Source organism: Cervus canadensis, chromosome X, assembly GCF_019320065.1.
Source record: "Cervus canadensis isolate Bull #8, Minnesota chromosome X, ASM1932006v1, whole genome shotgun sequence".
Taxonomy (NCBI): Eukaryota; Metazoa; Chordata; class Mammalia; order Artiodactyla; family Cervidae; genus Cervus; species Cervus canadensis.
Window position 1 is genome coordinate 45,091,906 of NC_057419.1, and position 19,333 is coordinate 45,111,238.

Sequence of the window (19,333 nt, forward strand, 5' to 3'; positions counted from 1 at the left end):
TCATGCTACAGGAATAAACTAACTTATTTCTTGTTGGTAAAAATATGTTGATTGTAATGGTTCCTATTTTAATTAATAAAGATGTGTTTGAGCCTAGTCATAATGATTTAAAAATCACAATCCAAAACCACAATTACATTTGCACCAACATACTACAAAGTAAAGAGGATGGATGAACCTTTGTTACATATGAAACATAGATGAATCTCATGAGCAAAATGATGAGTGAAGGAAGCCAGGCATGAAAGACTACCTACCCTATGGTTCCATTTATTTAAAGTACAAAAATAGCATAAGTAATCTATGACATTTAACATCAAAATAGTAGTTACTTTTTCGGGGTGGTAGTGATTGGCAGGGAGCATAATATAGCGGCTTCTGACATGCTTGCTGGTCATCTTGTTTCTTGATCTGGGTACTGGTTACATGGGTGAGTTCACTGAAAATTCCAGCTGTGCATTTACAACTTATGTACAAGGAATAGGTATACAGTGTCCTAGGGGAAAGAATGGAACCATTTTATCTTGTCAGCTTTTCTGGTCAGAGATAACGATTTCTCTAGACCATTTAGATATTTGCATTTTGCCTAGTGAGAATCTTGTTTATTAGTTCACAGAAGTACTCATCAGTCTTAATGGGTAAAGGCTCATTAGGTACCTATTCTATGCAGAATGCTAAGTACCAGGGTGAGTATATTTAGGAATCAAACATGGGTACCTTGAAATCTAGTAATCCAGACAGATAATCCTTGCTCTTGATAGTAAATAACCAAGGAGAGCAACTCAAGACACAGATGAATCTTGTTTTGGTATTTTTACTGGGTGCTTAGGAAATAATGCTGAGGCATTTCGTTCAAAGCGAATCTAAAGTTTCAACATAAGAAGCGCCATTTCTGAAATGCTTTGGGAAGAATTCCACTAGTCTATTTGAATTGGCTTCCCTGATGGCTCAGCAGGTAAAGAATCCACTTGCAGTGCAGGAGACCCAGGAGACGCGGGTTCCATTCCTGGGTGGGGAGGATCCCTTGGAGGAGGAAATGGTCACCTGGTCCAGTATTCTTGCCTCAGGGATTCCATGAACAGAGGAGCCTGGCAAGCTAACAATCCAAAGAGTCGCAAAGAGTTGGACACGACTTGGCACACATGCATGCACGTTTGAATTGGCCTGGCATTGTCTATGGTGTTTACCTTTATTTTGTCTCGCTTATATTTCATCCCCGTAAACAAGGTAGAGTTTATCTATTCTGTATACTCTTCAGAAATACCTGCCAGAGAATTTTAAGACTGCTGTTTGGGTGGTGGGTGGTGGTTTAGTCACTGAGTCGTGTCTGATGTTTGCAACCCCATGGACTGTAGCCCGCCAGGTTCCTCGGTCCGTGGGATTTTCTAGGCAAGAATACTGGAGTGGGTTGCCATTTCCTTCTCTGTTTGGGAATGATTTCCAAATTACTCATTTTTTAGTGCAGAGTTTATAAGCAATACAGGTTTTCTGAAAAGCTTTGCCAATTTGTCTCTATAGTGTATACATTTTTAGCACATCTAATATCTGAATGAAAATGTTACCAAGTCTTTCTTGCAATTGTTTCTTCAGTGATTTTTTTTTCTTTTAATGACCTTGGGAATCTAGGCTTTATCTTTTTAATTTCATCACCTCCCTTTATGTTATTTGAAAACATCAGTGTCTTGCACAAGGCTAAAAACAATACTATCTTGTTCTTATTAAATTCATGTAAAGTTTGATGTTACTAAATATTAAGTAGGTTATAGCTAAAGGTTTTACAGGTTTTCTTATAGATCCATTATAGGAAAAGCATGGGAAGAGTTTCAGTCAGACATTCCAGATCTGTCCTGTGTGATGTGACCTTAAGTTCCATAAACATCAACTTTCCTAGGTGTCAAGTGAGGGTAGTATTACTGTCCTCAGAGAGCTGATTCAAAGAGTAAGGATGATGAAAACTATGAAGCACCTCAGCTTTGCTTAGCACATTGTAGGTAGGCCATAATTTGCCTATCCTCCACTGTGATTCATCCTAGATTCATTCTGATTATCTTCATCTTTCTCACCTGAGTCTACCATTTCCATTTGTTTATTTTAATTATTTCATCTTCCTCTTTAAAAAAAAAATAAAACTATAATAAAGTTAGTTTTTTAAGCTCTGATAAGACATGAAGTTTTTTTTTCTTTTAATGTGTGCATTAGTTGCTTTTTCTTTTAATGTGTGCATGTCCGACTCTTTGCAACCCCATGGGCGGTAGCCTGCCAGGCTGCTCTGTCCACGGGATTCTCTAGGCAAGAATACTGGAGTGGATTGTGATTCCCTTCTCCAGTGGATCTTCCTGACCCAGGGATCGAACCTGGGTCTCCTGCATTACCCGCAGATTCTTTACCGCCTGAGCTGCCAGGAAAGACCTTTCTTCTAATACTGTTACAAAACACATTTCCAAAAAAAAAAAGTAGAATAATCAAGCATGCTAATGGAAGTTATTATCTTTTTATAAACTCTCTGCCCCCAAAGTGGCTAATAAGATAACTTTCCACTCAAGTCTGGGGTGTTTATTAAAGCCTGCTGGTTTATTAACCTTTTACCTTCTGGCTTACTGTATATTGACTACATCTGGCTAGTTCACCAATTGAAATCCCTCTTTAGTGTATATTTCTATCACATTTAGTTTGAGGGTATATTCAGGTTTATTTTTTTCTTCAACTTACTCTCAGGGTTATTAAGTGAAATCATCAAGTGTGTTTACCTTTCCCATTTAGATTTTACCTGGTGGCTACTTTCTGTTGGAGTTTTGTCTTAAGATAATCAAAGCATGACTAATATCTTTTAAAACTTGTTTTCTCTGGAGAAGGAAATTGCAACACACTCCAGTATTCTTGCCTGGAAAATCCCATGGACTGATGATCCTGGTAGGCTACAGTCCATGGGGTCGCAAAGAGTCTGACATGACTGAGTGACTTCACTTTCACTTTCACTATGGCAAAAACCATCACAATATTGTAAAGCAATTATCTTCCAATTAAAATAAATTTTAAAAAAAGTAAAACTTGTTTTCTCTTAACATAATGCTTCAGCACAGAGCACTTAACAGTTTTATCAATTTACATGAAAAATTGGAAATTTATCAGGAGATCCTCTTAACTAATTATTCAAATTAAGCCAAGAATGACTAAAGGGATAGAATTATAATAAAGTGATATATAGGTCTTCTTTTAAATGAAATTTGACAACTATTAGTCTAGCCTTCCACAAAATCCAAGATCTTAAAACCAGTCTCAACCAAAGGCCAGAGTGATATGGTAACATGGACCTTGTTGCTTTTGGTCACTCATTAAGTCATGTCCAACTCTTTGCAACCCCATGGACTGCAGCACACCAGGCTCCTGCATCCTCCACCATCTCCCAGAGTTTGTTCATATTCATGTCCATTGAGTTGGTGGTGCTATGTAACCATCTCATCCTCTGTCGCCCCCTTCTCCTCCTGCCCTCAGTCTTTCTCAGCATCAGGATCTTTTCCAATGAATCAGCTTTCCGCATCAGGTGGCTGAAGTACTGCAGCTTCAGCTTTAGCGTTAGTCCTTCCAATGAATATTCAGGGTTGATTTCCTTTAGGATGGACTGGTTTGATCTTCTTGCCGTCCAAGGGACTCTCAGGAGTCTTCTCCAACACAACAGTTCAAAAGCATCAATTCTTCAGCACTCAGCTTTCTTTATAGTCCAACTCTCACATCTCTACATGACTACTGGAAAGAGCATAGCTTTGACTATACTGTCCTTTGTCCACAAAGTGGTGTCTCTGCTTTTTAATATGCTGTCTAGGTTTATCATAGCTTTCTTTCCAAGGAGCAAGCATCTTTTAATTTCATGGCTGCAGTCACCATCTGCAGTGGTGTTGGAGCCCAAGAAAATAAAATCTGTCACTGCTTCCACTTTTTCCCCTTCTATTTGCTGTGCAGTGATGGAACCTAATACTATGATCTTAGTTTTGTTTTTCTTTTTTTCATTTATTTTTATTAGTTGGAGGCTAATTACTTTACAATATTGTAGTGGTTTTTGCCATACATTGACATGAATCAGCCATGGATTTCCATGTGTTCCCCATCCTGAACCCCTCTTCCACCTCTCTCCCCATCCCATCCCTCTGGGTCATCCCAGTGCACCAGCCCTGAGCACTTGTCTCATGCATCCAACCTGGGCTGGCAATCTGTTTCACACTTGATAATATACATGTTTCAATGCTATTCTCTCAGATCATCCCACCCTCGCCTTCTCCCATAGAGTCCAAAAGTCTGTTCTATACATTTGTGTCTCTTTTTCTATCTTGCATATAGGGTTATCGTTACTATCTTTCTAAATTCCATATATATGCGTTAGTATACTGTATTGGTGTTTATCTTTCTGACTTACTTCACTCTGTATAATGGGCTCCAGTTTCATCCATCTCATTAGAACTGATTCAAATGTATTCTTTTTAATGGCTGAGTAATATTCCATTCTGTATATGTACCATAGCTTTCTTATCCATTCGTCTACTGATGGGCATCTAGGTTGCTTCCGTGTCCTGGCTATGATAAACAGTGCTGCGATGAACATTGGGGTACACATGTCTCTTTCAGTTCTGGTTTCCTCAGTGTGTATGCCCAGGAGTGGGATTGCTGGGTCATATGGCAGTTCTATTTCCAGTTTTTTAAGGAATCTCCACATGATCTTAGTTTTTTGACTGTCAACTTTTAAGCCAGCTTTTTCACTCTCCTCTTTTACCCTCATCAAGAGGCTCTTTAGTTCCTCTTCATTTTCTGTCATTAGAGTGATATCATCTGCATATCTGAGGTTGTTGATATTTCTCCCTGCAATCTTGATTCCAGCTTGTTATTCATCCAGCCCAGCATTTCACATGATGTGCTCTGCATATAAGTTAAATAAGCAGGGTGACAATATACAGCCTTGTCGTATTCCTTTCCCAGTTTGGAATTAGTCCGTTGTTCCATGTCCAGTTATAACTGTTGCTTCTTGACCTGCATACAGGTTTCTCAGGAGATGGGTGAGGTGGTCTGGTATTCCTATCTCTTTTAAGAATTTTCCACAGTTGTGATCCACACAGTCAAAGCTTTAGCATAGTCAATGAAGCAGAAGTAGATGTTTTTCTGGAATTCTCTTGGCTTTCTGTATGATCCAACCAATGTTGTCAATTTGATCTCTGGTTCCTCTGCCTTTTCTAAACCTAGCTTGTACATCTGGAAGTTCTCAGTTCACATACTGCTGAAGCCTAGCTTGAAGCATTTTGAGCATTACCTTACTAACATGTGAAATGAATGCAATTTTGTGGTAGTTTGAACATTCTTTGGCATTGCCCTTCTTTGGGACTGGAATGAAAACTGACCTTTTCCTTGGGTGATATATTAATGAAATTGCCCCATCAGGTTCACTGGCATAGTTTCATTTCCTCTATATTTTACTGGTCAGAGAAGCCACGTAGCCCACCTAAAGACTGAAAGAGGGGGAAAATAGATCTCACCTCTGAATGGGAGAGATGATGACTAATTTCTGGCTGTCTTTAATCTGCCACACTGAGTAATTTTTAAACTTGAAAGTGAAAGTCACTCAGTCATGTCTGAGTCTTTGTGACCTCTTGGACTGTAGCCCGCAAGGCTCCTCTGTACATGGAATTCTCCAGGCAAGAATACTGGAGTGGGTTGCCCTTCCCTTCTCCAATTTTTATTTGTTAAACTTAGTTGCCTTCATTGTTGAGTGAGGTTGTAATAGCTGGTAGCTACTCCATTCTAAAGTAGTACTAAAATTCTGCCAAAGAATCAAATGTCCCCATCAAATACCAATTCAGGATACATATAACAGCAGTGCATAATTTGTCACTGTAAACAGGAGACCAAAATAAGGACATATTGTGTTCTACAGTTAGAAAGAAACTATTTAAAAATCTAGTCTGGCACTGTTTATTAAAACTGAATTTAAATATTTTTGGTAATCAAAAGATAGGGAAATTATTTTAGGCAGGCTGGTTTTTTGTTTTTTTTTTTGTAATATGGTTTGGCAGTCTTCTCAGAAGATTAATAATGAAACAGGTAGTGATTACCTTTTGAACTATAAAGTGTTTTTCATTTTTAGTAAGAATTTTAGGTCTGTAAAACAATTTGGAAGAACAAACCATCTGTCAACCAGTTGTGTTATGGCCACCAGAAAGCTCAAGAGTCCTGAACATGTCATAAAATTCTCATGTGGGGAGGTCCTTAGAGGTGAATGCAGATCTAGTTTGATTTCATTAGAATAGGCAGGTGTAGATAAAGTGAAAAATTCAGGAAACGAAACATAGTTGCTGCTAGTTGGTTTTATAATACATTTTTATAAATGTTTTATAAATGTTTATAATACATTTTTATAAATGTTTGATTCTAAAATAATGCTAAAACTGATGTCTCTTTCCTTTGATTCTGTACGTGACCTGTTTAATTTCCATAATTCCAGACAATCATTTCTTCCACAGAAAGAATTTCTTAGATATCTACAGGGAATATTTTATCACTTTAGATAATCTGGTTATTTCAAAGGCCTCTTAGAGCCCAGTCAGAATGGTTTTGCCTTTTTTTTCCCCTCTGAGTGGAGGTGGTGTATCAGTCCAGGTCCAGTCAGGAGAAACAGAAACAAAACAGTAATTTGAACAGGCAAAGTTTAATATGAATAAATTATTACCAGGAGACCTGAATAGTGAGGAATTGGCTAGTCAGAACTAGAGAACTCTGAAAAATACAAGAATAGCAGACAGAGAGCAGCCACAAACCCAGGAGCTGAAACAGAACATTCCCAGATGACTAGCCTCCCTCCTGGTGTGGCTGAGATACAAACCTTGTAGGAGACGGCATGACCCTGGGTCAACAGATACAAAGAAGCTCCCTGAGACACTGTGGTGGTGGGACTTGGAAATTTGCCCTCCAAAGTCCAGGGGAAGCCATCCTTAGTTGAGTACATGTCTCACCTTTGAACTTTCAGCTGGCTGCCAGAGAGTTTGCTGGAGGAAGCTCTGCTGCCTTGTTGCCTGCCCATAGATAGGTGCTGCATGCTGCTGGGCAATGGGCACTGGAAATACACTGTACCTACTGCAGAAGCCTGACCGAAAAAAAATAAAAAACGTTGGAACCAAGAGGGCAAACCTCTTTCTCCTCCAGTGCCCTTTACTGACAAAGCTTACTTTTGTGCCAGCTGGAAAGATACTTAAGAGTCCAGCTTCAACAGTGCAGGGCAGGCAGTGAAGGGTGAATTTGGAGCTGAAAAATAGTAGATGGCATGGGGATGGAGTGTATAACAGTGGTGGGCTATCTGATCAAGCAACCCTATCTGTAATACTTGGCAGTGCTTTGTTTGCTTATCTTTTTCTCCTATTACTTATTCCCCTGAAATGTTTAGTAACTAAATATTATTTCTTTCAAAGTAGAATTTTTAGTATTGATTTTTATCACTTCCACAAAATTAAAGTTTAAAAGTCAAATTCTACCTGAAAAATCATCCATTTAAATAGAATAGATCCACGGTTTGATTTAGAGTATTGGATTAGTCCATGTTGGGTATTTGTTCCTGTGATATTAGGGTTTCACATATGTTGCCTAAATAGATGGTGTAGAATAATATTGAATGTTCAAATGAGTTTTGCTGGAACCATTATCACTCTGTATGTTAAAGTAAAAGCCAGCGTGTTTCTGTGAAAATAAAAGTTTAAAGCATAGGTATAAGGACGGTGGTGTGATCAGGTGAATCTCTTCAATACTGTACATTATATAAATGCTAACAGATATATTGTGGAGTATTGCCACCAGCTGTCTCATTATTAAGGCTAATTTATCACTTTTAATAACATCATTTATAATAATGTTATTATAATCATTTTTAATAACAACATAAATCTTACACCTTTCTCTCTCTTTTCCATTCCTACTTACCAGTACCTCGATCAGGCCCTAATCTTCTCATTGCCCAACTACTGCAGGAATCTTACTACATACTCTCCAGTCCCACCCCATCTAATTTATTCTGCTAACTACTACCATTTTTATCTTCCTTAATTATAACTTTCATCATTTTTCCCAATCTTGGGGAACATATAATTATTAGTGGTTCTCCCTGTTTTCCTATTGTTTTAGGATTGAATTAAAATTCTGATGTTTGATTTTTCTGATGTTCGGTATCTAGACATTATGAGACCAGTCTGATTTCAACTCTTACTTCCCAATGTAAATCCTTTGTTAGATTTATTTAACAGACCTTTATTAATTTCTTACTGTATGTCAGCTAGTGAGAAAAACATACCCACCCGAAAGGAAGTCACAGTGCTGTCAGGGAGGCAGGCATATAAAATTATTATCATTACAGGTGTGCAAGGTGGAATGATGCTCCCCCACAGCCCAAAGATGTCTATATATGAATCCAGAACTTGTGAATATGTTACTGTACATTCAAAAAGGGATCTCACAGATGTGATGAAATTAAAAATTTTAGGATGGGGAGATTATCCTGGATCATACAGGTGAAAGTCATTCAGTCATGTCCGACTCTTTGCAACCCAGTGGCCTGTACAGTCCATGGGATTCTTCAGGCCAGAATACTGGAGTGGGTAGCCTTTCCCTTCTCCAAGGGATCTTCCCAACCCAGGAATCAAACTGGGGTCTCCTACATTGCAGGCGGATTCTTTACCAACTGAGTTATCAGGGAAGCCTGGATCATACTGTTGGGCTCAATATAATCACAAGGATATTTATAAGTGAGAAGAAGATGGAGACTTGGCTATAGGAAGAGGCAACTGGACAAAGCAAGCAGAATTTGGGGTGATATGGCCACAAGCCAAGAATTGTCAGCAGCCTCTAGACACTGTAAGAGACATGGACCTGATTTTTCACTTAAGCCTCCAGAGGAACCAGCCCTGCTAACAACTTGATATTGGCCCTGTAAGACTCACTGAAGTTCTGCCATCCAGAACTGTGTGAGAACAACTTGATGTTGTTTTAAGTCACAAGGTTTGAAGTAGTTTCATGCAGCCACCATAGTAAACTAACACACAGCAGAACAGATTTAAAAAGATAAGCATTCCCTGTTGAACAGAGGGTATATGACAGTCCGTTGTGACAGGTAAGGAATTCATACATGGACTTGGTGGCGGTGGGCCATGAAAAGTAAGGGGAAAATATGCATGAAGATGTGGAGCAGTGAATTATTAGCAAGGCATGTTTAGGAAAATGCAAGTAGTTTGGTTTTGTCAGAGTTGAAAGGGAGGGAAGCGTGAGAGATACACCAGTTAGGTTATGAATGTCTTGTGAGCAGTGCTAAGAAGTTTGAACTGTGTTCTCTAGACACTGGAGTGCCATTGGTATATTTTAAGTCGGAGAGTCATACAGTCAGCTTTGTATTTTAGGAAGACCGGTAAAGTAGCATAGTAGAGGCTGGATAAGAAAGGGGAACCAGCTAGGAAGTTGCAGTGGTCCACATAAGAGACAAGCGCCTGAATCCAAGCTTTGGCAATAGTCCCTGATAGAGAAGAGGGGCTCAATCGAAGAATATTCAGGAGATTCAATTAGTGGAACTTGGTATTGGGTTTAAGTTCAAGGAAAATTTAAGAAAGACCCACATTTTTGGTTCATGCAACCAAATGGATAACAGTGCTATTTGTTTTGTAAAAACAGAGACACTATCAAATGATAAGTGGATCAGGGAGAATAAATGAGTTTTGAACATATTAAGTCTGAGGAACACTTGAAATATAAATGTTGATGATGAGTAGGCACTTAGAAATTTTACTCTAAAACTTAGGACCAATGTCGGAGCAACAGAGGAAAGATTTTAGCATCATCAGGTAGGTAACAGATGGAATCCTGGAAATAGAAATGATTGCTCAAAGACAAGACATTGAAGGATCACAGTGGAAATAAAACACAGTCAAGGTTAGGATCCTGAGGAACACTTACCTTTTAAGAAGGGATGGGTCAAGAGAAAGGAACCAGAAAGAGGAGAGAAAAATAGGAATATTATCATGTGTCACAGAGGATGCTGTCACAGAAGCTGAGAGATTTTCTATGGTTTCACATGCTGTAAAGAGACCAAATGAGAGAATAACTGCAGTGTCCATGGAATTTGGCAACATGGACATCAGTGGGAACCTTGACCAAAGCAGTTTCAGTGTTGCGGTGGGGATAGAAGCCAGATTGTAGTAGGTTGAGGAAGGAGTATTAAAAATCAGAGACATGACTTGGCCAGCAAAGATCCATCTAGTCAAAGCTATGGTTTTTCTAGTAGTCAGGTATGGATTTGAGAGTTGGACTATAAAGAAAGCTGAGCACTGAAGAATTGATGCTTTTGAACTGTGGTGTTGGAGAAGACTCTTGAGAGTCCCTTGGACTGAAAGGAGATCCAACCAGTCCATCCTCAAGGAAATCAGTCCTGAATATTCATTGGAAGGACTGATGCTGAAGCTCCCATACTTTGGCCACCTGATGCGAAGAACTGACTCATTGGAAAAGACCCTGATGCTGGGAAAGATTGAAGGCAGGAGGAGAAGGGGACAACAGAGGATGAAATGGTTGAATGGCATCACCAACTCGATGGACATGAGTTTGAGCAAGCTCTGGGAGTTGGTGATGGACAGGGAAGCCTGGCCTGCTGCAGTCCATGGAGTTGCAAAGAGTCAGACACGACTGAGCAACTGAACTGAACTGAACTGAGGTAGGAATGGATAGTAAGGGTGGGTGTGTGTGTGTGTTAGTTGCTCAGTCATGCTGACACTGTGATCCCATGGACTGTAGCCTGCCAGGCTCCTCTGTCCATGGGATTCTCCAGGCAAGAATACTAGAGTGGGTTGTCATTTCCTTCTCCAGGGGATCTTCCCAATCCAGGGATCAAATCTGGGTCTGCTGCATTGCAGATGGATTCTTTACTGTCTGAGCCACCCAAGAAGTATGGAAGTAGAGAAAGTAAATACAGAATAATGTTCAAGAGACTAGACTGGGCAGAAGAGACAGTGGTGGGTGGAGGGCCCTGTGGAATAGGAGTAGAGTTTAAGATGGGAGGGATTTCAGCATCTTTTTATGCTAGGGGGCAATGAGCTAATAGAAAGCAAAAGGATATACTGATGGAGAGAGGTCTTTGATAAACAGGTTGGAAATTGGGTCTAAGGCATAGATGGGAAATGGGCCCCTTTTCCACTGAGACAACAGGAAGACTGGGCACGGATAGAGTTGGGTCTTCAGGCAGAAGGAGAAAGCAGAGGACATTAAAGCCCTCAGCTGATAAACCTGATTTGTGTGTAAAAAAGAAAGTGGAGCCACCCACTGAGAGTAATTGGGTAATAGAGAGTAGAGAGATAAGAGAGTTTGTAACTGCACTTCAGAGGAATGGAAAGGAGATATGAGCAGAAATTGCTAGTTTGCCTAAGGGGCTGAGCTGTGCCTGGATGTGAGGAGTTTGTAGCAGCACTTATCAACATGCTGATAAGTCCCTCAGCAGCAGTAATTAGCCTAAAATTTAGGAGATGAGAACTGTATGGGTGGATTGCACCATAGTGGGAGGTATTACACACTGCAGACATGATGGATGAAGGAACCAAGAGAGCTGAAATTAATGGCAAGAAGAAAGACCATAGAACTGGATAAGGAAGGAAGATTTCAAAGGTACACCGAAAATATTCTAGTTGGTCAGTCTAGTTACCAATAGCTGTGGTGACTACTGTAATAGGAATTATAGTGCCCTGAGTAAGTTAAAGGAAGACTTAGGTTCAGATTTGACCTTTTGAAAGTTACCTGACTTTTAAGCAATCTTAAATTTTTATACATGTAAATGCTCAACAAATGTTTGCACGTAGGTAATATGTCAAGAAATGGAATGTACAAAATAACACCATCAGTGATGTCACTCTAGCTCAAAAAAACAGAATCAAAAATTCATTTTCATGTACAGCTTAATAGGCAGCTCTGATCAGAACATTTTGCCTGATTGCATTGGTGTTGTAGGTACTATGGCTGCATAGCAAATTACCCCAAAATCTAGTGGCATAATATGTTACTATGTTCACAGATTCTGGGAGACATAAATTTGGACAGGGCACAGCAGGAATAGAGTTTGTATGTTCATGTGTCTGAGGCATGATCTTCGAAGACTAGGGAATGTAGTCATCTGCAAGTTCACTCACTCACACATCTGGCAGTTGATGCTGGCTGTTGACTTAAAGACCTTAGTTAGGGCTCTTGGCCACATTTCACATGGCCCTTCCATGTTGAGAGGCTTTCTCAAAGCATGGCAGCTGAGTTCTAAGGGTAAATGTTGAAATCAAAAGACATATAGAGAACTAAGTTGAAGTTATATCATTTTTAGTGACCTAGACTCAGGAGAACAGGAAATGCACCCTGTTTTGATGGGGAATGTCATGGTTCTAGAAGAGCATGTGGTATTGCCGTTGGGTATTTTTAGAATCACTTTGCCCACAAAGATCTGTCTAGTCAAAGCTATGTTTTTCCAGTAGTCCTCTACAGATGTGAGATTTGGACCATAAAGAAGGTTGAGCACTGAAGAATTGATACTTTCAAATTGTGGTGCTGGAGAAGATTCTTGAGAGTCCCTTGGAAGGCGAGGAGATCAAACCAGTCAGTCCTAAAGGAAATCAACCCTGAATGTTCATTGGAAGGACTGATGATGAAGCTGAAGCTCCAGTACTTTGGCAACCTGATGTAAAGAGCTGACTCATTGGAAAAGATGCTGGGAAAGATCAAGGGCAAAAGGAGAAGAGGGCAGGGCGGAAGAGGGTGAGATGGTTAGATAGCTTCACCAACTCAGTGTACATGAATTTGAGCACACTCTGGGAGATGGCAAAGGACAGGGAAGCCTGGCTGCTGCAGTCCATGGGATTGCAGAGCTGGGCATAACTTAACGACTGAACAACAGAGTCAATATTTTAAGGGATCTTTGTATCAATGGTTATGAAGGATATTGCTTTCCAGTTTTCTCTTTAAAGTTTTTACTGGCTTTGTTATCAGTAGAGTCATGTGCCCTGGTGGCTCAGGCGGTAAAGAATCTGCCTGCAATGCGGGAAACCAGGGTTCGATCCCTCAGTTGGGAAGATACCCTGGAGGGAGGGCATGGCAACCCACTCCAGTATTCTTGCCTGGAGAATCCCAGTGGACAGAGGAGCCTGGAGGACTCCAGTCCCAGGGGTCATAAAGAGTCGGTCACAACTGAGGGACAAAGCACATGTTATCAGTAAAATCTAGTTATACCAATCTCATATAATGAACTCCTTTCTCCTCTTTTTGAAAAGTTTATGTTGAATTGGTTTTACTTTAGGGAGCGGCTGCATTCCTTCTTCGTTGTGGCACAAATTCTTCGTTGCAGGATGCAGGCTTCTCTAGTGGTGCATGAGACTAATGGTTGCTGCCTACAGGCTCTCTAGTTGCAATGCAGGCTCTCTAGTTGTGGCACACAGGCTTCAGAGTGCTCTGGCTTTGTTGCCCCAAGGCATGTGGGATCTTAGTACCCTGACCACGGATTGAACCCGCATCCTCTGCATTGGAAGGCAGATTCTTAAACCCTGGACCACCATGGAAGTCTTAATTTTTCTTAATGTATGTTAGAATTCACACATGAAGCCATCTGAGCCTGGGCTTTTCTTTATGGGGAGATTTTAAATTGTATTTTCAATTTCTATAATAGATACAAGGCTATCCAGATTTTTCTGTTTCTTCTTGTGTCTGTTTTGATAATTTGACTATTTTCAGGAATTTGTCAATATTCAAGTTGAAGAAGTTCCCCTCTATTAATAGACTGAGTTTGCTGAGACTATTTATCAAGAATGGATGTTGGATTTTCTCAAATACTTTTGATGTGTTAATTATTCAGTTTATTAACATGGTGAATTATAGTTTGATTTTTATAGTGCTATGCCACACTTTATTCCTGGAAATTGGATGTTTACCTATAATTTTCTTATAATGTCTTTCTTGTAATATCTGGTTTTAGTATTGAGGGAATGCTGACCTCATGGAATGAATTGGAAAGTATTGTTTCCTTTTTAATTTTTGAAAGTGGTTAGTGTAGAATTGATACTATTTCTTGATTGTTTGGTTGAATTCATCAGTGAAGCCATTTGGGTTGAAGTTTTCTTTGAAGGATGGTTTTTAACTAGAAATTCTATTTTTAATATAGTATAGGACTATTCAGTTTATTTCTTCTTAAGCAAGTTTCCAGCAAATCTGGAGAACTCAGCAGTGGCCACAGGACTGGAAAAGGTCAGTTTTCATTCCAATCCTAAAGAAAGGCAATGCCAAAGAATGTTCAAACTACCATACAATTGCACTCATCTCACATGCTAGCAAAGTAATGCTCAAAATTCTCCAAGCCAGGCTTCAACAGTACGTGAACCATGAACTTCCAGATGTTCAAGCTGGATTTAGAAAAGGCAGAGGAACCAGAGATCAAATTGCCAACATCTGCTGGATCATCAAAAAAGAAGAGAGTTCCAGAAAAACATCAACTTCTGCTTTATTGACTATGCCAAAGGCTTTGACTGTGTGAATCACAACAAACTGTGGAAAGTTCTTAAAGAGATGGGAATATAAGAGCACCTGACCTGCCTCCTGAGTAATCTGTATGCCGGTCAAGAAGCAACAGTTAGAACTGGAAATGGGACAACAGACTGGTTCCAAATCAGGAAAGGAGTGCATCAAGGCTGTATATTGTCACCCTGCTTATTTAACTTATATGCAGAGTACATCATGCAAAATTCCGGGCTGGATGAAACACAAGCTGGAATCAAGATTGCCCAGAGAAGTATCAATAACCTCATATATGCAGATGATACCACCCTTGTGGCAGAAAGCTAAGAAGAACTAAAGAGCCTCTTGATGAAAGTGAAAGAGGAAAGTGAAAAAGTTGGCTTAAAACTCAACATTCAGAAAACTAAGATCATGGCATCCGGTCCCATCACTTCATGCAAATAGGTGGGGAAGCAATGGAAACAGTGACAGACTTTATTTTGGGGGGCTCCAAAATCACTGCAGATGGTGACTACAACCACGAAATTAAAAGACGCTTGCTCCTTGGAAGAAAAGCTATGACCAACTTAGACAGCATATTAAAAAGCAGAGACATTACTTTACCAACAAAGGTCCGTCTAGTCAAAGCTGTGGTTTTTCCAGTAGTCATGTATGGATGTGAGAGTTGGACTATAAACAAAGCTGAGCACTGAAGAACTGATGCTTTTGAACTGGTGTTGGAGAAGACTCTTGAGAGTCCCTTGGACTGCAGGGGGATCCAATCAGTCCATCCTCAAGGAAATCAGTCCTAAATATTCATTGGAAGGACTGATGCTGAAGCTGAAATTCCAACACTTTGGCCACCTGATGCAAAGAACCAACTCATTGGAAAAGACCCTGATGCTGGGAAAAATTGAAGGGGACGACAGAAGATGAGATGGTTGGATGGCATCACCGACGCAATGGACATGTGTTTGAGTAGGCTCCAGGAGTTGGTGATGGACAGGGAAGCCTGGTTTGCTGCAGCCCGTGGGGTCACAAAGAGTCGGACACAACTGAGCAACTGAACTGAACTGAAGAAAGTTTGATGGTTTATATCTTTCCTAGAAGTTGTCCATCTTATCCAAGTTGATGAAATTTACTGGCATGAAATTGTTTATTATGTTACATTTATTATTGTAAAATCTTCAGTAATGTCATGTCTTTGTCCTTGGATTAACTCATCTCTTTTCTTTTTTACCTTGATCAGTCTGGCCAGAAGTTTATCAGTTTCACTGACCTATTTCAAGAAACTGTTCTGTTTATTTTTCTCTGGTGTTTGCTTTTTTTCCAATTTCATTTATTCTCATGTTGCGCTCTATTTTTTTCCTTCCATGGCCTTATTTTGGTTTAATTTACTCATCTTTTTTCTAGTTTCTTAAGTTGTAAGCTAACATCGTTCAATGGAGAGCTTTCTTCTCTTTTAACATATGTGTTTAATGCTATAAATGTCTCCCTTAGTTCTGCTTTATTGACATTCCATGTTTTTATTAGTTCAGAAAATTTTCTCTTTTTCCTTGTTGGTTTCCCATGGGTTATTTAGAAGTGTTTTTATTTATTTTCCAAATATTTAGCTTCAAATATTGAGTTCTAAATTCATTTCATTATGATCAGAGAACATACTTTGTGTGGCATGAATCCTTTTACATTTGAGATTTTTTTTTAATGGCCCAGACTATGGCCTATTTTGGCAGATGTTCCATGTACAATTAAGTAGAAGGCATAATCTGCCCTTGTGTGTAGTGTTCTATGAATATCATTTCAAGCTAGCTAAAAATATTGCTCGTCTTCCATATCTTCATTATCTTTCTGCTTATTAATTTTAATTGTGGATTTGTTTCATGAATTTATTTCATTTTTGTCTTTCATGTATTTTTAAAATAAAGTATTGATATATTCCCTGTGTTATATATCATTATTGCTTATTTATTAATAGGTTGTACCTCTTAACCCCCATCCCTATCTTGCCTTTCTCCCTCTTTCGTGTATTTTGATGTTCTGTTATTAGATCATACACATTTAGGATTGTTTTGCCTTCCTGATCAATTGACAGCCTTATTATTATGAACTGATGTTTTATATTTGTTTATCCTTTTTATGGTGTTTTCTCCTCTGCTTTTAAAATTTCGTTTTTATCACTGTTTTTATGCAATTTGTTAATGGTGTGCTTTGGTGACTTTTTTTGCGTTTTACTCTCGAGATTCTTTGAACTTCTTTTATCTGTGGGCTTATATTTTATATAACATTGGGGGAAATTTGGGACATTATTTCTCCAGGATTCTTTTCTGTCTTCACCCATCCCTCCTCTACTTTTGGGGCTTCAATTACATGTGTGTTGGACCCCTTAATATTGTCCCACATGTCACTGAGCTTCAATATTTTATTTTATTTTCAGTCTTTTTTATCTCTTGAAAAATGTGCTTTATATGTGGGAAATTCCTGTTGCTATGTCTTCAGATAAATTGATTTTTTTTCATACATTGTCTAATCTTCTGTTCATCCGGTGCTGCCGCTGCTGCTAAGTCACTTCAGTCGTGTCAGACTCTGTGCGACCCCATACATGGCAGCCCACCAGGCTTCTCCATCCCTGGGATTCTCCAGGCAAGAATACTGGAGTGGGTTGCCATTTCCTTCTGCAATGCATGCATGCATGCTCAGTCGCTCCAGTCGTGTCCGACTCTGTGTGACCCCAAGAACAGCAGCCCACCAGGCTCCTCCATCCCTGGGATTCTCCAGGCAAGAATACTGGAGTGGGTTGCCATTTCCTTCTCCAGTTCATCCGGTGAGTTTCTCATTTAAGATAATGTATTTTTTCAACTCTAGAAGCTCCTTTTTGTCTGTATGTCTTCTATTTCTCACCTCATTATATTCAATCTCTAAATCCTTGAAGATATTTCTTAAAAAGTTTGGATTTTCTGCTTTGTAATGCCTTCATTGCTGTCATTTATAGGTCTCTTTTAGTGATTAGCTTTCCTTTTCATTATGCTTTACAATTTGCCTCTTCCTTCATTGTCCAGATCTAGAGTAGCCTTTATTCTAGGACTTACTTTAGCTTCAGCACTTGCATGTAATTTTCTGAAGTCTATACTGATTGTCTTTAGTGTTCAGCAAGGTCTCTCTGCTGTGACTGGTTAGAGCTCCAATTTTTCCCTGCTCTCTTTGCCCAGCCTCATGGAGTCTCAACCTATACATGCACAAATTATTATTATGGCGTTCTTTGTACAGATTTTTGGAGCTGTTTCTACACCCTAGCCCCCTTCTCTTTGATACTCTGCCCTCAACATTCCGTCTCCTTCATCCTTACTGAAACATGTTTTCTTACCTCCTCAACTCAGTTACACTGCCACACTCAACTTTGCCTCCTTGTTCTGAAAATTAGAAAATTATAGCCAGACCTATCTAATTAGGCATGCACTCCATTCATTTCCCTTTCTGTAGGAATCATAGTCCTTTTTTTACTGTCTGTTTGTCCCAGTGAGTTAAAATATTTCTTCAGTTTTCTAATTGAGTGGGAAAAGAAAGTTCTGTTCCAACTAAACTTTCATACTTAGCAGACATTATTATCATGGTTTTTAACAGAACAGTAAAGAATTTTAATTCTAATGACTTAACTTTGAGATAGAGACAGAATATTATGGAATTTTGTCACACATAATGGGTAGAACTTACCTCATTTCCATTGATGCTCTAGTTGGAAGACTATTTCTATATTTCCATTGTGGTTAAGAATAGAAGTTTGTGGGTTTAAAATAAAATAGTTTTACAGTGACAAAAGTTAATTATATAGTTATATACCAAAAATGGCTGTGGCTAACATTTATTTGGCATTTTAGTAATGCAAGGTATCTTGTGAAGAAATGTCTCGATAGTTCTCATTGCAGTCTGTTACAGGTAATTGTTATGCCTATTTTTTACAGATAAAGGAATTGAAGCTGAACTGAGGTTAAGTGACTTGTTTAAATTCACATATCAATGAAGTACTAATAAATTGTGGAGCCCACATTTAAACTCAGTTCTGTCAAACTCCCAAGTTCATCATCACCATGCCATGCTGCCTTTGAAAAAAGTGGATGGCAACTGTGACTGTTATGGGATCAGCTCCAGAACTGGGAGTCCGGGATATAATACTTTGGGGGCCCACTTCCAGGTTTTGTATAGCAGTCTTTCTTGGGTCATGTTTTCACTGCTTTACTTCAAAAGGTCAGGTCAGGCATCATTTAAGCAACACTTCTGGACAGGTTCTGATGGCATCTTCCTTTTGTCAGCATAGGATTGGAAATCTATGGAGAGGTTGAGTGGTTGGAAATCTTAAGAAGAGGCTGGGTGGTTAGAAACTTCGTCATTTTTATTGCAATAAAGCTATTTTTTTAAGAATGATAAAGCTCTATGAGAACAGAATTGCATGACTTGAAAACTGGTGGTTTTGTTTAGAAGCAAAATATTCAGTTATTTTCTGTTTTGTTTAGAAGCAAAATATTCAGTTATTTTCTAAGTCTGAAATTTTTTTCAAGATAAAATGATTTAAACATTTTTAAATTACTTAAAATATATTCTTTGTGGTTCAGCTTACCAACTTGATTATTCATGGGTTCTTTGTTTTGTTTTGATTTTAATTTCTAGGTACTTTTAAATTTTTCATTTTGTTTTGCAGCTCTGTAAAACAACCTACATGGGTCCAAAGACAAACTGTATTTTAAAAAATGAGTGTATTTTCTATCCCAGTTACCTCTTTCCTTTGTAAATAAATAATCATTTTCATTAACTTTTTATTTACTCTTGA

General features: G+C 38.9%; 1 protein-coding gene across 8 annotated transcripts in view; it reads left to right on the top strand.

The window, feature by feature from the left end:
• The window catches only part of CASK (calcium/calmodulin dependent serine protein kinase), a 365,729-nt gene that overhangs the window by 92,401 nt on the left and 253,995 nt on the right, over window positions 1-19,333 (top strand). The window lies entirely within an intron of this gene.